Source organism: Denticeps clupeoides, chromosome 19 (assembly GCF_900700375.1).
Source record: "Denticeps clupeoides chromosome 19, fDenClu1.1, whole genome shotgun sequence".
In the NCBI taxonomy this organism is placed as follows: domain Eukaryota; kingdom Metazoa; phylum Chordata; class Actinopteri; order Clupeiformes; family Denticipitidae; genus Denticeps; species Denticeps clupeoides.
Window position 1 is genome coordinate 15,636,032 of NC_041725.1, and position 24,957 is coordinate 15,660,988.

Below are 24,957 nucleotides of genomic sequence, written 5' to 3' on the forward strand. Positions count from 1 at the left end.
CCTGTCACACTGAAATGAAGGAAGGTTAAGAGCTGCCTGGCCAAATGGGACAAACTCATCTGTCCGTGCCAATGTCTCACACACACACACACACACACACACACACACACACACACACACACACAGTCCTTTATCACTATAATTGTGGGAATGAGACATGATAAATGCCATATATTGTACATAACTCCTAAGATAAGATTTCTGTTTTAAGTCTTATCTAGACAACAAACTGGACAATAAAAGAGTGAAAGTGAAGTGGTTGTCATACACTGTAGCACAGCACACGGTGACACAACAAAATGTGTCCTCTGCATTTAACCATCACCCTTGGTGAGCAGTGGACGGCCATGACAGAGTGTGGGGACGGTGCTTTGCTCAGTGCCACTTTTGCAGATCGGGACTTGAACCGGCAACCTTCTGATTATGGGGCCGCTTCCTTAACCGCTAGGCCACCACTGCCCCGCTAGGCCACCACTGCCACATACAAGAACACATACATACATGCATACGTAACCATCACCCTTGGTGAGCAGTGGGCAGCCATGACAGGTGCCCGGGGAGCAGTGTGTGGGGACGGCATCTTGATCAAGCGGAGCAAGAGGTAGTGCTCTTGCATTGCATTTTCATTAAAAAATTAGCTAATCGTGATGTTGTGATGTAATATTTGGAACAGGGGACAGGGGACAAGGGACAGGGACAACAGACCATAGCATGACTGATGCCATCCTTAAGGGGGATGTAACAACTAGTAAGGAGTGCAAATATGTATGTGATACACTTTGTAATGAAATTCTTCTGCTTTCTAAAAGAAAATACCGAATGGACACACTGTGTGTTACTGTAGGCAAGCTGAAATGTATTAATGTGTCAACGTCATAAAGTCACATTTATTAAATTCCTACTGGGAGATAAATTGCAGCTAAAATCAAAACCATTCTAAAATACTATAAAAAAGCAACTCTATCTCAGGACAATAGATTACGGTTACGCTTATATGCTTATATGTTGCTGTTTCAGGTTATTTCACAACCACGCAGGAAGGTGCGAGGGAGTTCCACAATGATAATTTTCAGCATATTCAGCCACTAGGTGGCAGCAGTCATCAGATAAAATCCTCTACACTGAAAAAAAGGAAACCATGTATTCACATTCCAGTAGTTAAAAACATGTTCATTTGCTCTTTTAAACTCATATGTCAAATTTATGCTTATAGGTGAATAGATTTACTTTACTATATTGCTACTGACAATGGCTTTGTTTGGTTTATTTACATTACGGCAAGGCTAAAATATTCACTGTGACAGAATGCTTCAATTTTGACAAATTCTTTCGTCGTACATATATCACGGCGCATTGGTAACATTAATTCTAAGTGTATTTAAGCCTGAAGTAGATTTCCTGAGCTGGGACAGGATGCTGTAGTTTCTGTAGTTTTTTCCTGTTTTACCTGTGTACCGGTGTTTTACTGTGTGTCACTCATGAAACTTGAGCCGGCAGCCGTGGCCGTGGCTGTGAAGACCAGGTCCACAGATCAGGAGAATGGTCAAGCTTCGCCTAGACAGAAATATTATAGATATAACTTTTCTTCATATAAAATTACCAAAACTAAGCAATTTTATATATGTATGTATATTTTATATAAGATCAAGTCTCTTTGTGCCATGGCGCATCAAATGAACGATAATAACAAAAACATCAATAGCTCACTTGCGTGCCGCATATATGTGAGCCGACAGGTTGAGACGAAACTAATACTTTCCTGTTACACACATGCATATCATGCAGTGCGGCCACAGACGAGTCAGGAAAAAAGCCCAGGTCCTGTGGAACCAAGCTAGTCCACCCACAACTGCAAGCCAATAAAGGGGATTTTCAAACTTTAATCATAAAATATATGTTCTCAAACGTGTGTGTGTGTGTGTGTGTGTGTGTATATATATATATATATAATTTGTGCTTTTGACAGGACTCTTGATGCCTTAATGGAATTTTGTAACACTTGAGAACATATATTTTATTTTACTTTTTTACATTATAGAAAAAAACTAGTCACAGGGCTACACAGATCCGTGCACACACATCCACACTATACCACATAGCCTGCTTTATCTTGTGGTCATGCCCCTTCCCGAAGCATGTACAATGACTATCTCTCTCTCTCTCACACACACACACACACACACACACACACACACACACACAAACTCCTCAATAACAGGTTATGTGAGGTTGCGTAATAAACAAAAAGCAAACAGGGCGAAAAGTTTAATTTTGGCGTCTCTCCAAATCAGGGAGCTTCTGCTGTGGTGGCAGGATTTCACACTTTTATCTTCTCTCCAGCAACTTAGGTTGGACTAGGGGGACGGTTTCCAACCGTTCATGCTGAGCACTTTTTCATCATTCACTCGTGTTAATGAGCATCTCACGAAGCGGCTTTTCATGATGACAATAGTGAACAAAGCAGCCATGAAGGCAAAAAGAAGAGAAACATACTAAAAAAAAAACATACTCAAGCATACTTCACTTACTCCTGATACAAAAAAACACAAATTGTGTTTCTTTATTGGTTTCTTTAAAATGGCTCCATCTTAGTCTCCATAACCTCCAAAGAGTAGGTACACGTGTCCCCTTTTTTGAATGGCAGTGTACAGATCTGCTGAAACTTGGGTGTGAATACAATGCTGGCTCGGCTTTGATGGCTCGCCGCATCTCCAACTATCCCATGGCACGTTCCTTGTGGCCAGGACCTAGTAAAAAGAGGTCATAGGGCAGATCCATAGCTGCATAGCTGCAGACCGGTCAGGGCCTGTCATGTTATAATTGAATTTGGAAAGCTAGGCAGCTGATTTCAGATGTCCCACCTCTACCAATTAAAGGTATCAAGTGATAGCAGAACTAACCAAACAAATGAATAAATAAAGAATGATGTGATATTTTTGGATGAGCAGCCCTGTCATGTCGCATCTCTGTGAGCCGTGCAAGACATCGTCGTCCCAGGTCCCTCACAAAGCCCATACATGTCTCATACAAAGGACGTGTTCAGCTGCGACACAAGCGCAGCGTTCTCCGGGCCTCAATGGCCAGATTTTCTGCCCCGTGCCCCCCCTTCCCGCAGCTGGTCCTTCCACCATTTACTGTTCTTTGTGTTAAAAAAATTCACACACTGTTTTCTTTTTCCGTCCGTGCACACACATCCACAGTATACCACATAGCCTGCTTTATCTTGTGGTCATGCCCCTTCCCGAAGCATGTACAATGAGTATCTCTCTCTCTCTCTCTCTCTCTCACATACACACACACACAAACTCCATCAACAATACTACAGATGAGGGTTATTTTACTGTAACACTTAATAACAGCATGCAGCACTGTAACTGCAGGCCCAAAACTGTAATAAGTGACAATAAATCACGGGTGCTGAATAAACCTGCACTTCAGGACAGATACAGGATTTATCAATAGTTTCTTTATTGGATGACCTATCGTATTGCTTGGCCTGTTACATGTGATTTTTCATTTTGGATTTCATTTCATTTTTTCATTTTTTTTAAAGAGAAATGCCACCTACACCCCTCTCGTTCTCACTGTTTGATTTAATTTGTGGCTACATCATGATTCATTCCTCTTAGTACAGGAACCTTCATACCCAGACTAATGGTCCTGCCCTTTGACCCTTTTTTGTAACACCAGATCTGTCTGTCTTCAAGGCCTTAGCCTTTTGAAAGGCGGGGATTATTCTCCTTATATTTGGCTCGACCTCTCCCAGAATTCCCCTTTGAAACTTTCAAATTCTGCCTGATATCTGCATGTTTCACAGGTCCATGTTCCTGACTTTTGACCCCTGACCTGGTTCTCTGGATGCCCAGGGTGACCTGCTGGGGAGGGGCTAATGCTTGTTGCCTCTGAGGCGTAGCAGATGCAGCGCTAGAGGGTTTCTGTTTCTACGGATTGCACCAGCGGTATCCAGTGATAATCGCGTAAAGTATATCATCATTGTGGAACAACTATCCCTCGTAAAATTGTTATGCCCCCACGATCGCAGCAGCCGTATCTGGTGTAATTATGTTTTTCTCTCTGTCGGTCCCACTCTTGTGAACATGATATCCCAAGGGGGTTTCTTCAAATTTGGTACAAATGTTCACTTGCACTCCAAGATGAACTGATTAGATTGTGGTGGTCAAAGGTCAATGTCACCGTGACCTCACACTAGTGTGTTTCCCTGACTGAAAGACTGGAGCAGCTGCTTCACATGAAACTTAGTGACATGCAGGACTAGGAAAGACTGCTAAAGTCAAATCCTGTCCTCCTTGATGTGAGAGACCGGGTCATCCTGTAAAAGGAAAATATCCACTCACATGTTGGCTGAGTGAACAGAAGAATAGGGATGAAGCACAAAGCCCTTGGCCCCATTCTTCATTCAAAGTTTCGGGGACCCTGGACTCAGCGGGGCTCCTGGATGTTCAATATTCAAGGGGGTATGTTTCACATCAGTCCATAGCTGTGTACAAAATGGGCACAACATTGTAATCCTACTATTTCCTATAATTTCTTTAACATTTGTAAGAAATATATAATATTTAAGAAATACAAAATATTAATATATTACAGCCCAGGCTGTGGGGACACTTAAGGGAGAGTCAGGTTAGAAGAAGCAGTGAAAATAATCAGGACGAGACAGAACAAAGACTTACTAGGGGAAAAAAGCCCATTGAATAGACAATGAAAAACGTACCAGAGGAGTCCAGCAGGAGGCGCTGAGGTGTGGGCAATGACCACGGTTTTCGAACGTTATTCTTAATTTTTCAAAATTCTATCATTGAGAGATACAAGTGATGATTTCAGCTGTTGGGAGGAATTAATTGATTCTTCCAGTGAACAATAATCCAGCTCTGAATCTCAATTTTTATTTCTGAGAGGACCATCCACCCCTCAGATGACCTCTGACACATGGTGAGGTGCAGACAGGCTAATGGCATGATGGGGGTTGCTACAGCATTTATAGTGTTAGGTGTTAATGAGAAATGTAAAATGTGCAAAAAAAAAAAAATTGTGAAACTAGGGGCGACATTGCTAACGGATGATGTGGAATATTTATTATATTTACAGTGGTTATTATAGCTGTTTTAATTTTTTTATTGTTATTGGAGGAAAAGAGTGTGGAAATTAATGTGCAAATAGAGCATAAAATAGATTAGTCTGCAAAATTAGCATGTACATCTAAATTGCGTCAAGAGTTTCCTTCATTATCAGCTGTGCCTTCCAACATCGATCAGCCTGCTCTCTGTCTAGGCTTTGCTTGGTTTTCCTGGAAATATTGATTTAAAAAATCTAATTGCTGCAACAGAATTTGTGTGAAGAGGTCTGGTGGTTGAAAACTGTGATCTGCGTTGGTGTGCATATCACACTCTTCTCAGTCGTCGGATTCATCTGATCTTCATTCATGTCCGTTACAGCATGTATTCAATACATAAAAGTGGTGATTCTCAAACTATATCTATTATTCCCCACTTGTTAGACGAAGCAATCCGGTGGGCAAGTGCCAGCCAGTCAAATCCATTTCCATAGGAATCCTCTGGCCAATCAATTGCATTTATGCAAATGACAGTCAACTTCATGTCAAGTTAATGTCAATTTAAGGTTACTCTGCAGATGTGAGTGAGAAACAGTGGTTTGCTTGCCACTCCAGTGCTCCCTGCATGGCAGCCATGCCCACCACGGGCATATTTAGCAACACGACAATGTGAAGCGTCTCAGTTGAGAGCGTCTACGTGTGAGAGCAGCCCAAGCCTATGGCAGCATCAGATGAGCAAATTGCTAATGTAACTGATGTGAATTATTTGTTCAGATGTGACAATGACTTCGATGTTAATGTTCAGCATTACATCTCCACAGGTCGCTTGTGCCACTTTGATATTCACTGTTTTCCCGGGCGCCCCATCTCACTCATAAATACAAATCGCACTTTGAGTAGCGCTTTAAAAACAGCGGCACATGATATGAATGTAGGTTTTCATGGTAGTGTGAGAAGTGTAGCCCTTTTTATTTTTTTCTGCCCACCAATGCAGGGATTAATGAGCCGACCTTTCAGGGTTCTGCTTTTTCTGAATCACAACTACCACGGTGCCATAAAGCATAATGCAGCTCTTGCCTGCAAAAGTTATATAATGGCAGGTGACAGTTGTGAAGCCATGGTGCCCCGGCCCACCAGGTGGCACTAATTCAGTGTGTGCATGTCTTGATTACGCACAAGCATATTGGTGTTGGTGATTAGGACTCTGTCGTGCTTTGACTCGTGTGATGCTGTGTGTGCTTTGTTTTTCCACTGCGCCATTTAAATTAAAAAACCTCACCCCCATTTTCAACCTGCCGCCTGTCTGTGCCTCATCCTTCAGCTGACATGGCATTAAAAAAAGGGTTTTTATAGAGCATTCAAACGAAAGGCATAGCAAAGTGAACTGAGCAAATTTACAATAATTCACAGCAAGATTACACAAATTAAAGTTCACAAGTTAAAGGTTCCACATGCATTATTTCAGCATTCAAGTGATTTACGAATGACATAAAATGTCATTTTGCAAACTGTCCACTCTATACACAACCCAGAGTAGTTAAGGGGTTGCGCTGCTGTTTCAATATGCGACCTCGATGGTGAAAGTGGGGTGACAAACTGCCAGCGTTTCTGTGGAAACCTCACTGTTGAAATCTGCCCCAATGCAGGCCTTCTGTAAATTTATGCCTTTGGCGTAGAGTATTTTTAAACAGTGAGTGATGGAGTTAAAGAAAAAGAAAAAAGCCTCAAACCCCACTTAAAGAGGGTCAGACGAGGTGAAATGGATGCCTGCCATGCAAGTCTCACTGCAGATGCATCTGCTAGGCCTCTGGGAGGCGGCTACACGTGGTGTCTCCCATTCACTTCCCTCAGTTTGTTCTCTTGACAAAGATTTACTGCTAAACGGCTTCTGCAAAGAGCAGAACTTCCGATGGTGTGAATGCTTGTAGAGGCCCTGAGATCAGCTCTGATACGCGTCAGGCTGAGCCATAAAGGCCGGATATTAAGCTGGACGTCCCCCCCAGCCATGCCTCTCACTGCCTGAAGAGGGTCTATAAATATTGCTCCTATTTCTCACAGGAGGCGTGAAGGGGAGAGATAAAAATGCTGACGTGCTGTGGCAGACAGACTGATTATTCTTCTTCTTTTTTATCAGTCTTTACCGTCGATACTTTTTATCTTTATCTACATTAATGAATTACCATTCATTGCAAAAATAATGTTTAGGGTCGTAGGTCATAAGCAACTGTGCAAAGGCACACAACATCGTGAAAAAGTGGTGAATTTTATTTAGCGAAAAGAAACATTCAGATAAATGAAATATAACGAAGTTGTTCAGCTCACCTATTTTTAATTAACTCTTTAAGTTATGGTAGGCGTGAATCCGATGCTGTAATTAAAAGTTCAGGTTTACACATTAAAACTGGGGAAAGTTCTGATAGTTCATTTTTGTGTCATATTTTTCACCCAATCATGGGTGTTTACATGGCTGTGTATACTTTTTGTATCCATGATATCTTCCATCCAATGCCACCCAAAAATGTTAGGATCCAGATGCTTGTGCATGAAAAAGCTCCTTGCTGGAGAGTTTTTAAAAGGTCATAAGGTCAGAGACAAGGCTAACTAATGCAAACTCATACACTAGAGGACTTTTACTAGACTAAAGTTTGACACCCTCACATACTGTATCTGAAGTAGTCATTAACTGCAGAGTAATTAGTCACTGCCTATGGCTTTAGAAAGACTGGGGATCTTGAAGGGTCATTACTTGCAAGACTGCAACCGAATTATTTCTCCTGAATAAAAAAATAATTATTTTCACACTGGATTTTTTTTGGTCTGCCACATTGAAATTGCCTAGAAATTGGCTCAAGAGTTCAGAAAAAAAAACTCAAGTTGGACCTGAGTTGTTTCAGTCACACAAACAAACATTACTGTGAGGAGGCAGTGTGGGCAGCAGAGTGATTCACACTGGAAATTAGCAGTTGTGCAAATCTGTCAGCTCGCAAAATGGGAACAACACAACCCAAAAGGAAGTGCAAACATCTATGTAAACAGTAAACCACCAATTACGTAAATGATCTCAATGAACTTTGGGTAAAGAGGAAGTGAAACTAATGTTTTTTACAAAAACAGTATTAAAATGTTAATTTTACATAATAATAAAAGTTTTATTTGTTGGAATAAATGCACAAATTTGTGGAATCTATACGCAAAGCAATATATTTTGCCAAATGCCTTGAAATCTACACAAATGCATCAGTAGTTTCAATTAATGGAACCGTTCTCTTCATAATGAACGTCTGTTTTCTGCTTTCTATCAGCAGTAGCTATTTCACATAGCAAATAGTTTTATTTGATTTAAAAAGTAGCCTTTTAAGTATTTTCTGTTTCAGCCTAGGTAAGATCATTAGCAGAATAGTTAAAGCTCATTACTGTATAAATAGTCATAAATTGTCAGACTTTTTAAAATGTACCAAATGCACTGATGGATATTGGTGTGAAAAGGCTATTATGTTTGGAATCCACATCTCATAAAGTAAACCATAATTCGGCAAATCTTTCAGTAGCTCATCGTACGCGGTTACAGAGCTACAGATGCCAGACCAGCCTATATGTGTTCATCTGTGTTCAGAATTTCCACTGGTTGTTTGGAAAAGGTCCCAGAGTCAGACTGGGTGGAAGGCTGAACCTCATGCTCCCCACCAGGACACTGCACCAGAGAGTGCTATTTCAGACCGAGTCCGAAATTGTGTTCTTGCCTCACCACATGCCTGTGGACCATATGAGCAATATTCAAAGAGTCATGGCATGCATTGGTGTCAATACTCAAGAAATAAAAATGTATGTCTCTGTTTACAAAAATATTAAAAGGAAAAAGAAAGGTTATGTTTGTGAAAAGGTACACCTGCTTATTGCACTCACAGCTTCAAAATACGGCAAGGAGAAAATGCAAAGAAGCAAAAAATTCTGCACATCATTATATTGTCATGCACATTTCATTGGAAAGAATAGATTCAACACCCACCTCGCTCACGTGCACTATGGAAGCTAAACACCGGAAGGCAAAACCTAATTTCCCAGAACCAAAGTGACGTTTCCCAGCATTGGCAAAGTTAAGCATAAGCAAATTTTGCCTCAACCAATTCTGCAGTGATCGATGCATGCAAGTTTCATTGCTCTACATTCTGGCATCATAAGGTGCCCATTGGACAAGGTTTTTAATGGTTTTAACGTTTTTGTTAGTGCTTTCGAGGATGAAGCACCTATCACAGTATTAGCCAATGAAGAACCTCTGGTCTTCCACTTTATGAGACTACATGGCACACAGTTTGTATATTTGAGTGATTATTAGATAAATATGTAAAAAAAAACAATAATAAAAGTATTGTTTAATGTAATTTTTGTGCAATGCACTCTGAAGACAAGTGTATACAATACACTTATTTACAGAATTAATATACAGTATTATCTCACATCTCAAATCGATTGTTGCGAATAGAGCCACTGGATGTACTCCAGCTTTCTGAATGATAAAGGATCTCACCTTTAGGAGGATATCACGTTGTTCCCCAACAACACTTTATTGGTCGTTTTGCGGCGAAACGGTGAATGCCTGTTCAGTAGCAACAATTACAATTTTGTCCAGTTCAGAACTGAAGCGATGCATCTGGCTGACATTGTTACAGTTATTGCTACTTAGAAATAGAAATGTAACAAAAACGATGATGCTGTGAAAAATTAATGAGCAGGTGGTAAAAAAAGAACAATTGTATTAAATCCTCTGTGATCCTGGGTGTTTCCAGTATGCAAATACATAAAACGAAGATTTTACAACATTTAAAATGTTACGGTTTCCCAGATCAAAGCCAGCCATGAGTTTACTTTGCAGCTACATGTGCTGCCATATTGTGTTCACATGAAACCTTCTAAACTGACCAAGTGTCTTCTCGACCACGGACACTCGTATGGCTTTGCATGGCTAGCATTTGTCTTTCAAGGCGCTGCATCTGTGCAATTTGCATTTTGCCCAGTTTTTCAAATGTGGCATCTTGCAGGGTTCAGAAGTGCATGGACTCATAAACTCAGTTTTCTCAGTTTTGTTTGCTACAGTATTGACTTTTCTGTTGTTTATGGATAATAGTCTTAAACCTGTATATGTATATTTCCAATACGACTTCCAATTTGAACTATTGTTCTAAGGTACAGTATATTTCATTTAATGCTCGGGAATTTTGCGCAACGAATTGCTTACATTAAACCTGACAGCCCTGGACAGCCCTTCAATGTGAAGCCATGAGAGAGTCTTTTCTTCCAGACATGACATTAACTCTGCGTTGTGTTCAGGTTCTTCATGAACTGCGTTGATGATGATGGGATCATGAAAAAATCCACGGCTGTGACTCACGAACATCTGTCATGATATTACTCATCAGCTCTGTGGAATCGTTTGTTATATCTTTCTGTGCGTGCTGACTTTCTTGGAACTGTAATGCTCGGAACAACATTCGTACATTGAGTCTAATCTCGAAATTCCATTTCCCGGTTGGGGACATACTTCCAATGTCTTGAAGGACTACACCAAAAAGACCAGGCGAATTTTCGTGAAACTTGGTGGACGGGTGTAGCATTGTGCAAGCAGGAATCAATCCCGTTATTGGGCAGATCCACATCATGGGGCCGATCCACCGATCTAGTTTCACTTCTGCACCACACGCCATCTGACCATCGTATTTCTGCTGACCCTCACCTCACAACCTGCCTGTAGATGGCAGTACAGTTCAAAAGTGATGAAAGACAGAAAGACTGAGAATAGTCATTCAGATGCAGTGCGTTCAACGTCACGCAGAGAGAAAGTTACATTTCTAAAACTAATCTAAATATATGCAGACAGACAACATACAATACTGTATGTGTGTGTGCGTGTGTATAATATTCCCAACAGTTACTCTGAAATGATTCTAGGGGGTGTTTTAAAAACACAAATAATAATGATTAAAAAGTAAATGTGGCAACAATTTCATGTTCTACAAGAACTGAGATCATCATTATGAAAATATACATATAGGTTACGGCTGTTAGGTTTTTATTGTCGCATAAAGTGTGCAATACAACACAGTGAAATTGTTCTACAGTTGCTGGTGAGGGAGGCGCAGGTGATAAAGTACAAGGGACGTGCGGAAGGTAGTGAATGTAGCACTTTCTCCTGAGAACGGTGCATTTCATAGAACGGGTGCATTGCCTTAGGGTGGTAGTAGCCTAGTGGATAACACACTCGCCTGAAGACCCGAACCAGAAGACCCGGGTTCAAATCCCAGAGCAAGACACTTAACCCTGAGTGTCTCCAGGGGGGGACTGTCCCTGTAACTACTGATTGTAAGTCGCTCTGGATAAGGGCGTCAGGTAAACGCTGTTTTCTGCAAGTTTCTGCAGCGCTTAGTGGGAATGTCACACATCTGTTCCCCACGCTGGCATGCTCCTGCAGCAAAAAATGGGGACATTATTTAGCACAAGACCACAAGATCAAAAAAGAAACAAGTAAATAAATAAACTGACAGGAATGGCAGGCGATCTCTCTCGGCTCGAGGTCACCCCTGCTTATATTAGCTGCGAACTCATCTTCTTGCCTTTCAGCATTTGCTTATGTACACATTCATGTGCTCAACATTACGTCCTCTGTAGAGTTGCCCGGCGAAATTTAATTCTCCCTCCAAACCTGGAACAAAGGGCCCCCCTGTCTCTTGTGGCCTATTTTATAGAATTCTAAATGGCAGTGAATGAATGGAGCGCTCACATACAAATACTGAAATATGCAAACAAAACAATTATGGCATCCCTCCCTGGAATGGGAGCGCACACGAGTAGGTAAAGGAATGTGGGGTTCAGCGCACCAGTAACTTCATCCCGCTCGGGCTCGTGTTTCCACGGAGCGGGACGTATGAATGCATGAGCCTGTTTCGTGGGCAGTTTGCGAAGATACTAAAACTGTTAAAGAGCCATGAGACTTTTCTCACCGCCACCCATCCCGTCTTTGGTTACACTTCTTTCTGTTCGCTCGTAAATTTTACAGTTGTGCGCTCCCTTCTGGTGTCGGATCTGAACGGGCGTAGAGACAGTCAAAAGGTTCGGTTTACAGACCTATCGAGATGACAAATGCATTGCCTTGGTTTGAGATACATGCTTTACTTTCCTCTATGGTGCAGCAGTCGTGTAAAGGGTTACAAGGAAGGGCAGCTTGGGATATAAAGAATATTAAAGATTAAAAGTAATTGATGTGTTACCACTTAGACTGGCTGGTTGTTGGACCCTTGGGGAAAGTCCTCTTTGTGATTTCAGTCAGCGGAACTTTGTTCTACTTCGTCTATTAAAATATTAATGACTTTATAAAGGATTAATGGGAAACTGGACAAAACGAACTAATACTTTTATACAGTATTAGAGATAAAACCCAAGCAAACACAGAACACGCCCCAGATGTTGGCTGGACTTTTCTGATTGGTCCCACCATGACATTCTAACATTAGCTTTAACGGCAAACAGCAGACACCCTTATTCGGACCGTATTGCAATCGCCTGTAACATTAACATCAAAACAGCAGACTACTACAGTCAACTGCGTTTGCTTCCAACCATCATGGCGAGCGAGTGCTAGTTCGGTTGGTGTGTGCGATGATTTCAGCCCATTTCGCCCTTGGCGCATGGCGCTCTGCCTTCGCCTTTGTAGAAGTGGAAGAAGCAGTAGAAATTAACGTCCCAGAGACACGGTGTCTGGGATGGAAATGGAACCCAATGCAAAGGACACGTGGAGGGGACTTTCAAAGGACGTTGTTTCATTTCAGTGTACATTCAAGCTATTGTGAGTGTTGTAGAACACTGAGGGAATTAGATCAACGTTTCCTGGAAATGATCTTGAGGGACTGGAAGGTATTTATTTCTCCGCAGCCCCCGAGACCGCTACAGTGATATTTATGATATGAAAATTAATCTCTCTCGGCGGCAGAACCCCTCCCCATCGCGAGATCATGTGACGAGAATCAGGAGAGGTGGGGTGGTGGCGGTGGGATAGGTTGGGTGGGGGTTGTGCTGCCGGTGGTGGAGGGTTTTGTGAAAAGAAGCGATTCAGGACTTATTCAAATCCCTCTCGGAGATAAGGAGCCGGCTTGACAAGCTCTTCAGCACCAGGGAGCTTTTTTCTCCTTCTTCGCGTGGCTGAGGGGAAGCTAATCCACTCGGAATTAACAAATGGTTTTGAAATGGAGCCGCAGCAGCGGGAAAACAACCTGCATCCGGCCGAGTTACTGCGGAAAAACATTTCCATATTGCCTATGATTCATAAACGGAGCAGGCAACCGCGGCCGCGCCCGGTGCAATTGTGTCAATTATTTGACTGGTTTTGCCATTGTTGAAGATGAAGCCCTCATCAAGATATGGTGCGATGTGCTGTTATTTACAGACAGGTTTATTTATATGAATAAAAAGGCTTTATTCTTATGAACAAGTAACCGTCACCAGGCCCGGCACTGGAATAGAACGGAATAGGGCCGTGAGAGGCCCGTACGTTAATCTGCACCCGCCGCATTGTGATGGGGAGGGGGATTTACATGATTTTGTGAATCAAGCACGGTCCACTCAATCATGGATGCTTTACATAATTACAATAATCACAATAACGTGGTTCAAGGGGAGCAATTGTTCCATAATCGCAGGAGAACAGAAGTAACAATGATTTTAATGGCATTCTGGGTCCAATTGACCCCTTTTTGGGTGACCGTTAACCTGTCTGGGAAAGAAATGGAGCTCTGTCTGTTCGGAGAGGTTGTTACCTCTCTGTTCCCTCTGAAAATGTACAGTTTCGGTGCCGCTGACTAATTATGTGACATTTATAAATATTTCAGACTGGAAGCAGATGAGGCGACGGAGGGGTGCCGCCGAGCCCCAAAGCTCCAGAGCCCAGAATTCGCGGCTCCGAACATCCCTCTGAAGGTGATTAGCTACCTGGTGTCAGAGACGGTGCTTTGAGTTAAAGAACAGCGCGCGTGCACACACACACACACACACAGTATTGTGCATCAACACGATCCGTTTTCAGCGAAAGTTCGTTTCCCTCGTTCTCTTCTCCGTAAATTTTAATTGCAAATTGAAGGCAGCAGGACAGGTGCAGCCAACAGCACTGTACGGCTGTGGAAGTGGGATGTGATAGACGCTAATAATAGCATCCACAGATCATTCAGAAGCGCTAAATCCGTTTAAAATGACACGACCGTGCGGAGGATGCATGCATGGTCCATTTCGGGTCATCAGGGCATAATGTGATTTCTTAAAGTTTCTAGAACATGGCAGTACAATGATCCTGACCCGACTGACAATACTGATGTTTTTCATTCATTTCTTTTGTGCCGTTTATTCGTTGCTGAGTGCCAGGGATCTCTGGTCCCTCCAATATTAATGCGTGACCCACATATCGGCGCACCTCTATTTGAAATAATGCTCATCTGGCACAAGTTAAAAGGAACACTTCACCATGCTGAAACCAGGGGTGAGAAATATTCTGAAATATTCAGTGTTGAAGTGCAGTCCTGGTACAAGAGGAAAGCAGACAAATCTTTCACTACACAACACAGCAAACGTTAATAACGTCTTTCAACTCCATACAGAAGCTATAATATTGAATTGTCCGTTTTTTTTTTCCAAAATGTGAAATGATACTGGATGTCTCCACATCCAGTAAAATCCCTCAAAGCAATTCCTTATTGTACCCTTACCATTTTATATTCACACACTAGTGCCCTAGGACCGCAGAGGACAATAACCAATAATCCTTCTCGCAGTGAGACATTAACAAACATTCAAATATCGTAGCAACGAGAGTTTCTTTATTTTACGGATGATGCAGTTGTTACTTTTTCGTATGGTGATTTTAGAAGATGAGATCTACCAGTGTGAACCGAACGCTTTTGTTTCCGTCACCAGGCCGAGCGAGCGTTAATTATATCCCGGCACAATTATGCTTCTTCCATGCTGATTAAAATCACAGTCTGTCTGAATTTGCATGGATCGCTGGATTATTCCAGCCCACAGAAATCCCCGCTCCGTAATCACCAGTTGTCTCATCTCCACCCAGCCAGCGCTGGCTGGAAAGATGGCCGACCGTGCGGATCGTGCACTTCCATGCACTTCCATGCACGTGCGCATGCATGTGGAGCGCGTGTGCTGATTCCTCGGAACAGAACGCTTCTCCCGGGCTGGCTCTCGCTATTAAGCGCGGTCGAAACCTGTTCTCTCTCGAGCGTAGAATGGCGAGAGCGATGCCCCTCATCCTTTGTGAAAGAGCTAGATCAGCTTGTCTGATGTCTGTTGACTGCCGGTGACTCACCTTCCTGGAAACGGGCACGCCAGGGCGTCCCTTTTGTTTTTTATGAAAAGTGACACATCAAAAACGCGCCCTTTCACGATAAGATTCTCCCGATACGCTTCTATAACGTTACCAGATGTGTCATTGCACCACTTCAGTTTGCCCCGTTCCTTCCTGTGTCCCCTCCCTCTCTTTCTCTGGGTGTGCGACACTCTCGCCCCCTTGTCTGTGCTACTGTATATGTGTTAGAATGTGTGTGTGTGTGTGTGTGTGTACTATCTGTGTGTGTGTGTGCTCCGCTGGAGGAGGGGGTGTACACATGGCCCTGTGCTCACGCATTGCGCGCCTGTGAGCTTTTGTGCTCCTCGGAGCAGTGGAATGGCCTTAAAGTGCTCCTTACGTAATCGCCAACTGTCTCGAATCATTAGGGGCAGCCTGCTTTAAAAAAAAAAATAAAAAAAACGAAACGGCGCGGCCCGGCGACAGCTGCGTCCCCTTCACTTTGCCTGCTTTTCAGATCGCATTTGCTTTACAAGGTGCAACTCGGTTATATTTAACCGAGCGTGCATTACGGGCCTCCGTTCTTTCTTCGCTTCGTTTCTGCACAAACTGACCAAGCTTGGCAATGAACGGTGCTGTGCTTTTATAAATAAAACGACCTATTAAAAAAAAAACAGTGAAGGTGTAATTCAGTACATAAAATGTGACTATTTATGTGTGCGAGGTGGAATTTAAAATGAACGGAGATCTGAAAATGAATAAACACGTTGCCGTTTTGTCATTCTGGTGGTTCCAGAATGACAGCAGCACCCCGGGTTGCATCCCCGCGAGGAGCAAACAGCCTGTTTCAGCAGCTGCGTCGCATCCTCCTCCATCAAAAATGCGATGCACAGCTGCAGGCGTGGACAAGACACACACACAAACACACACACACACACCCCCACTTGGTTGGCTGCAGAGCAAACCTCCATCGACAATTCAGGTCGATATGAAAAAACAAATGGGAATAGAAATGTCTTTTCCAGAAATCACCCCAATAACAATTTCCCAGCATGTAACAGAGTAAATCTTCAACACGCGTGTGAGTTTGTAGTTAAATGCCTTCGCATATTTTCAGTGCCGAAAGACCACGGCCAAGTTGCGAGCGAATGCGCCCACTTCAGATATTTGCGTGTAAATGGGTGCTGCGCATCGCGTCCAATCGCCCTGTTTTAACATGCTCAGGCCTGTTGTCAGCTATAATGACATTTGGCAGCTTGTTGTGGCTGTGACAACGAGTCAGAATTGTTGGGTCAACAAAAAATGCTGAAGAAATCAGCATTATATTGTAATAATTCAGTGATTGTTAAATAAATGAATACGACGGTTTATTCACATTTGTAAGCAGTAGCCAGGCTTTCCAATAAATAAAAAAAATTAAATTTAAATGAATGTTGTGCAGAATTATTAGTTATTGCCAGGTTACTTTAAAATGTGAAAGAAATGTGAAAGATTTTTAAAGAAAATTTCCATTCTAAACAGATAAACATTAAAACCGAAAAGTAGAACAGAAGAGAAGCTTTTGTAAATTAGGGTTAGACAACATTCAGAACCTCTTTGTTTTGGTCCCTCACTCCAGACATAGAAGATGACCAGGACGTCAGGAGGTGTGAGGGGGCAGGTGGCGCCATCCCCCACGTCCCTGTCATGTCCATTGGCCATGGGAGAGTGAGCGAGCGAGAAGATGGATCAATACTCCAAGTGGAGGTATGGGGAGTCGTGGAGTGGGGGTGGAGGTTTGTAGAAGGAGCCCCATCGCCGGTTCCCAGGCTTTAGTCACACTTGCTGGAGGAGTGTCTGTTCTCACTTGCACTCCCACTGTGACCTCTTTAGCCCCATAATACATCAAATGACAAACTAAACCCTGAGGAGTTATTGTGACCGCACTTCACATACTGGATCTCTTGAATCGCATTCTTACTGCTAATGAGATAAAAATGTCCATATATATCTATATATGGACATTTGTATTTGTACATATTGTGTTTATACACTTTAGCTACTTTTCATGTACATGCATTTCTCTAGATTGGTGAGGTGCTGGGAATATTTCAAATGCTCTTTCACTATGACACACGATCCTAAGCAGCCTTCGTGGTGAACACATGAACATGTGGGCGGCTGTATAGCGCACCTGCTGTCGAGACCTGTTGTAAGGTCATCGCTTACGGTGCCCTGACGTCAGTGAAGATCCCCACATTCACCTGTGTGTCAGTATAAAGTGTTCCTTTTGGGGGGATAATGGAAATTCTGTGTGTATTACTGTAATACTGTGCGTAAAAAAAAAATCTATTTTTGTAAAGAATGTTTTAGGACCCATCATTTAAACAGGGCCACATTCAAAATAGGCGTATTAATTAGATGTATGCTAAAGGGACCGTAATATTGTAATGCATTGTTCCAGTGGGATCACCTCTGTCACTCTCGATGCTCATCTCTCAGCACTGTTTCAACAAGACTGATACATGGGAAAGAATGACTTGTTGCATAATTTTAAAAATGTAAAGGATTATTTATTGAAATATTTAATGTCCCATTTGGTATTTTACTTGTTTTTTACTCAGTGAACAGCCAATAAGAACAATCAACTTCTAAGAAAAAGTGGTGAGCAAGACAGAACTCTGCAGTTTGGAAATAGTTTATGACGGAGAAAAGCGACACCGGCAGAAACTAATCATTTGCTGCAGTAATGGGATGTCACTCGAGGATAAATTTTCTGCATTCTGAAGAAGAGATCATTTGAAACCAAGCTTAAATTCTGCCCCCGTAAAAACAACACGTCAGTTTCCTGTTCCTCGCTACCTCTTTTGTTGCATTTTGACTCTCGTCTGAGTTCTAACGCCATGCGCTCAGTTCCGCTGCCCATCCTTGTGTAGTTACAACTCAGACCTCACATGCCTGTGGAATTTCACACCCTTTATTCCCCCCCTTAATGACATTACGGAGGGGTACGTGAGGGCGCGGCTTTCTCTCATCCATTGACAACTTTAACCGATTCTTATTCTTTTTTTTTTTTTTTAGATTCGTGGTCCACATGTTCAGAGCGCGTCAGACTGCTCCTGAATGCAGAAGGACGCTCCGGTGTCCTCTGTGCAGTAATGACAAGGTGCTGGCAGCTCCCATTATGCGTGGCGCAGTCTGTGCAGTTGGATAAACACCAGAATGAGAGCCCTGTCAGATAAAGTGCATTGTAGCCCACGGGTGTAATTTTCTGCCTTTTCTTTGCCAGCGAATGTGCATTTGGGCTCGTAATAGACCAGCGGCCTTACCGCCATAACTACGGCGCTAACTAGACTGCATAAATAGGGTCAAATATTTACAGTGGCCTCCACCGGCACACTCGAGCTAGTCCAAAACAAGCCATTCCGAAATTGTGATGCACTGCAAACATTATTACAGGCAGATATATATTTTTTTATTCATCCACATTTGGCGGTAAAGACACAGGAAGGCTACTAACGTTGAGACGGTTAACGCTGTTTCCTTAGCGACTTTCCCATTTGCACCAGCTGCACCACAGTCCTGGAGAAGAAAAAAAAAAAGCATGTTGATTTTATATTGGCATCTAATTATGGGCGCGGGCCTCCGAATAATTAAAGACGAGGTCCGCCGTGAAGGGCACATGGAGAGTTTTATGGCACTGAGGCCCGGCCACTATTCCCCAGTGGCCACAATAGACTCCCCGACAATGGAGGGCCCATTATTGTCCTGTTTGTTTGAGTAGGCCAATGAGCTCCCACCCGATGGGAGGAACCGAGGCGTACAAATGACAAAAGCACTGGGACTTGTGAGCATAAAGGGGCCGTCTGGTTATTCACTGCGGGGACTACAGGAACTGCAGGAAGTTGTCTGCTCGTTTGACCTCCCCCGGGCCGTAGAACTTAAATCAGTCCAGGGTGTACCGAGACAGTGGGGAAGCCATAAACGGGGGCTATTCCGGAGAAACTTTTTTAAAATCTATTTCTCATGGTTTTTTGGAGGCACATCAACAGAATTCTCACCAAACTGTAGGTATTATGGAAGTTTAAGGGAATATCATATTAAATTTGGTTCCCCAGAGAAGGTTCTAGATTCAATTACATTTTTTGCGGTTCTTGTCAGCTTTACAGCTAGTTAGTTTCAGGGTCTTTAAAAAAAACAGAGAGTTCTGCGCATTCTCAAATCTTAATTTAAGGTTGATTATTTCGGTAAAGCTGTTTTTGATCGCGGTGTACTTTTTTGGTGAAAATGATTGTCACTTCCTGTGAAAATAGATCATAACACTACCGTTGTGACAGACGCTCAGAAATGTTCTGTAAAGTCCTGACTCATCCAGACCCACCTGCTGACCACACACTCATCCAGTTCCTGCAGTGACACCGACGCACGAAAACATCCCCCGCCCAGGAGCCAGCGGCAGCCGCGAAGACACGAGAAGCGGGGACAAAAGGCCGTTTTCGCCAGTCCTCTGCCCTCGCTGTCGTGCGTGAGCCCTGAACCTCTGACTGGAGGCGTTTATTCCCCACTTGGAACCGGCAAAGGCGGGCAGGCTGGAAATGGAGCTCTGCACGAGGAAACGGTAAACGGCTGCGAATAAGTTGCCGTGGCCGGGCGTACCTGAACCGCCTTCGTCCGAGGGGAAAAGGGCAAAGGGCCGGGGCATCGGCTGGATACAATCTGCCTCTTCTACTGCTCCCATGGACGGCCACGCTGTGAAGTTTAAATACGTTCGTGCACATACGTGTTTTATCCTCAAGCTCTCACTGAAATGCATCGACGACCAGCATTTCATCTGTAAAAGCGCCGATGGAGAGTGTGGTACTGGCTTCAGAGGAACGAATAGTGCAGCTGGTGTATTTATTTGGTGAAAAGGCATGTGAAAGTGCTTGCATTGTCTGGACAATTAATGGCTTGATCAGTTTAGCATCACCACGAATTAAAGTTTTCAAATTGTTCATCCGGTGCACTTCAATTTTCTTACCTTATCATTCATAGTTCATGAAGCAACAATGTCAGATGTTAATGCATCAGGATAAAAAATCGATCATCGCCTGCTCCATGAACATCAGCACCCTTATCAGGCGACCGCCAATCACTGGTAACATTGTCGTCTCATCCTTAGCGTTATTAGTGTCGGGTTAAACCGGCAGCGGCGCTGGCGGTGCGGGCCACGGCCTGCCAAGGGAGGCAGCTTAGGTCCAAATGGACCAATTAGCCTCGGAGGCTCCATGCTGTCCATGCAAGTGGCGCTGAGACTCCGGGACCCAGAACCGGCTGCGAACGATCAGCTGTGTGCAAGACCTAAAAACAAATGTCTGTCAAGCAAGTGACGCTGTGTGACAGTGTCCTCCTTTCAGGGCAACGGGGCCGATTGTCGTGCCCTGGCACAGACATTTCATCTGATAGCCCCTCCGAACAAATCGCTGCCAAGGCCGGAATGAACGCTGGACTCGTGTTTATGCGTGGCATTAATTTATTAATGTAAAGCCATCGCTGAACCATCCAGGCAGACACAGCGGTTCGTTTTCTTCCATGAGATCCATATTTCTTTCACCACGAACCATCACGCACTATATCAAAAGTAATTGGCAGAAGCGATTATCTGTGAGCCGTGTGTCTGAAACGCTGTCAAGTCAGCTGAAATTAATAGCCAACCCCTCGATTATGAAATATTAAATCAAATGCTCGCCACCGCAGTCGTGCTTGCACTTAAAAGCATGTGCAGATAAACGGACACTTTTAATGACGATCCCAGATAAAGAAAAACAGGGAAAGCGTGCAATCACATGACCCTGCTGTCTGGGGTTAATATTAAATTACTGACAGTAGTGGAAATGCTAGGGTTCGACTCGGCAAATCTCGGTTTTACGAACGGGAGTCGCAGACGGGGTTCGCGGAGATGCGCGCATGCGGCAACATTGGCGTGCGCCTCGCTGAGCATGTAGGCCACGCAGACCACCAATGTACGAGGGGGGGGGCATTTCATACACAGGCCCAGCTGCACTCACATAACACGTCTTCTGTGTCGGGAAGGCGCCGCATCATTCACGACCCTCACAACCGATCTACTGTGCGCGCCGGAGTTTCTTTTCCCATCATGATCACTTGTGCCGTCAATGGATGCATTTTTTTTTAAACGCACTAATCGCGCGTTCTGTAATGAGTTAATCGTGATTCATTCGTAAGACTGAAGCTGCCGTATTAAATGCATTTTTTGTTACGGAGAACTGCTACATAGACCAGTGTGGGAATCATGCACCCCCAAACTGACATCATGCACCCCCAAACTGATTTGGGGGTCCGTTGAGTTATAGCAAATCTTATTTATTCAATTTTTTCTTATTTCCCGGCAAACACATTGGCCAATCAGTATTATTTATGCAAATTTTATAGAACCAATCATCCAGGTTTATTGTGTGTTAGGCAGCCATGTTGTTGCAAGCGAGAGACCAGGCTTTGGGAAGTGGTGTCCTAGCGGGTAATTAAGCAGTATGGTTCAAATCCCAATCCGTCAATGAGGTCCCCTTGCGCAAAGCACTGTCCCCACACACTGCTCCCCGGTGGCTGTCATGGCTCACTAAGGGTGATGGGCTAAATGCAGTGGACACATTTCATTGTGTGCCACCGTGTGCTGTGCTGCTGTGTATCATTTACATTTAGCATTTTTCAGATCACAATCAGTAGTTACAGGGACAGTCCCCCCTTGGAGACAATCGGGGTTAAGTGTCTTTCTCAGGGACACAATGGTAGTAAGTGGGATTTGAACCTTCTGGTTCATCGGCGAGTGTGTTACCTGCTAGGCTACTACCACCAATTTATCATAAAAACAATCACTTTAAATTACAGATGCATTAACAGCATTCATTTAAAAATTTTAATATCTTAAAAGAAATAATACTTGCTGATGGGTTGGGCTCCAGAACAAGCAGTGTGCATTTTAATGTCATGTTCAGATAAATGATACGTTTTCATATTTTCTATATCACTATGCTGTATTGTTTTGTGGACTTATGATTCATATATGTGTCGTAGATAAACGCTGTCTTTGTGTAAAATGCGGTGGTGGATCAGGAAGGTAGATTTGAAGTTTCACGTGTCAGGTACCTGCTGTTACGCTGGTCAGAGGCGAACCCGCTTCATCTGAAGTGTTAGCGCCACTCCAACAATGGTGAGATATGGCTGCGAGAGAAAAGCCGGCCCTATTTTTGGCCCCATTCTCCTACCTCGTCAGCAATGAGTGACACGGACGTCCGGGAAAGGCCGGGGTTAAAAAGTTTGGATGGTGCCCGCACCCGAGATAAGCCGTGCCCCCCCCAAACCCCCGTAGATATCAGGCCTCATAAGCGAGTTCTTAAGAGCTTCGCACTTCCTGCATGATCCTCGTTATGTAAGCAGCCCACTTCTCGAGCAGCTTTCACTGTAGTCCTTTAAAAAACGGGATTAGTGTGAAGCACACCTTCATCCTCCCCTTCAGTTTTTTCGAGCACTTCAAAAGCCAGGATAGGCACGCAACCCGGCGAACGAAAAAGAGTGGCGAGCGTTTTGAAAGGCGTTAGTGAGATATGACCAGGTTTAGTTTTGCCTGGTTCGCTTGCGGTTTGAACTCACTGTACGGTAGACAGGTGGGCCCGTGTCTTCTCGATCTTGACGAAATTCCACATACAGAATCACTGTGGCTGCTCTGGCCGGTTCTGTTTCTCGGCCATCTCTTTATCTACCTTATTAAAGTGCGTGTTGTTTTACTGGTGTGAGAAAAAAAAAAAAAACTTTATTTTCTTTGCTCCCGCCCCCACCTCACAAACGACTCTTTCCCATCACCGGCCACACAGGCCTACCTCCTCAACCACGGGTTTAACGGTTTCTAACCACTTCCCTGCCCCCGACATCCCCCACGCCTCTCTATGCGCGTGCTCGCTCGCCCGCTCTCTCTCTCGCTACATGGTGGGGTGGGGTGGGGTGGGGCGGGGGCGGTGCAGCTGGAGAGCCATTCGCGGGCAGATAGCATCGCCGACCGAGGTGGGTCGTGCAGACGGGCAGATGCTGAGGAGAGGACAGGGGCAGGGCGGCCCGCTCAGTCTACACCACCGTTATCACTCTGCATTTTAATGCGTTCTGCTCATTCTGCGTACAGTTGATTCCTTTTCACGTGGGATTACTGCTTCTCTTGCTCTTTGAAAGCGCAGTGGTTCTCGTTCTCTGGAACAAGCAGTGATAACGTTAAAAAAGTACATTTTCTTTTTCCGAATGTGGAGATCTTAACTCTGTGTTGTATGTACGTCCCCTGTGCATTCTGTATCGAAATATTCGAGATATGTCGGGGGGACCTAATAAGAGATCAAGGCTTTTGTGTATCATTCATAGAAAAAAAAAACCACACAATTTACTCACCCATCGTCTCCAGTTTTTTGCACCGTGGCCTCGGTGGAGAAGAGACGGAGCCATTTTCGTTCCCGTCTCTCACGTTTCACTGCCCTGCTGCTTCCCCTGCTAATGAGCTTTGTGCAACGCCGATGATTACGAAATTACGGAACACCGGAGAAAGCAGCACCAGCGCTTATATCGATTTATTGCTGGACGTAAATTGAAAATAATTTTGCCGAGTTTGCGAACATTAATACAATATTGGGTTGTGTGCGAGGCTTGAGAAAAATGCGGCAGCCGCTGGCTCCAGAGATTGTTTCCTTAGCTTCAGTTCAGCTTCTATTTTGGAACTGCGGTTCACTTTAATGTATTTCAGACATAAAGGCCAGAGTCCCGCCCATCCCGGGTTGGCCACAGACTACCACACAGTGGCTTCATTCTTCACATGGATCGCTTGTGAAGGGCCTGTGTGTGCGTGTGTGTGTGTGTGTGTGTGTGTGTGTGTGTGTGTAAGTGTGTGTAAGTGTGTGTGTGTGTGTGTGTGTGTTACCCACCCATCCCCCAGTCCAAAAGCAAGATTCTGGCTACTGTACTGGTGAGGGTACGCTGTCATTTCCTGTCACAGGATATTGTATATATTCAAACGGCGTGGGACGTTCTCCTTCTCCGTGTTCGGAGGCCTTTGGAAACGGGATCAGATTACATTGTGACGCACACTAAATCCCTGAATTCATGCATGAGCCGAGCATGCACCAATGCGCCACAACATTAAAACCTCCCACAGGGGGACAGCTTGGTCAACTGCAAATATTTTTTTTCAATTTTGGTGTGAATGAATGCTCAGTTCTTTTCGGCTGCATAAAATTGTGGTGCGTACTGGTAGAATCAGTGGAGTTTAATCAACATACTGAATTAATGCATTAGTAGCCAGCATGGCAGAATTAAGTAAGTGCTCTGTTTGGAGTGTTTTTTTTAGAGACATAGAGGAAATATGCTAAATATTGAGGTTTTTGAATTCTAAAATTCCCCTCCTGTTACATTCACGTACACGGTGAATTTTTAAAAACTAAAATGACTGGACCAAATCTATATTATTTCAAATATGTGAATCATATTTGTAAAGAATTGGAATAGATTTTTTTTTAATCCACAAATTTACACCTTGTTCATGTATTAA

General features: G+C 43.7%; 1 long non-coding RNA gene across 1 annotated transcript; it reads right to left on the reverse strand.

Moving 5' to 3' along the window:
* Positions 1–972: 972 nt before the first annotated feature.
* On the reverse strand, positions 973–23,908 carry LOC114769600 (uncharacterized). Its single transcript, XR_003743237.1, has 3 exons — positions 23,808–23,908; positions 18,901–18,962; positions 973–1,554 (listed from the first exon to the last, which is right to left on the reverse strand). It is a non-coding gene; the product is annotated as an uncharacterized LOC114769600 (long non-coding RNA).
* Positions 23,909–24,957: the final 1,049 nt, after the last annotated feature.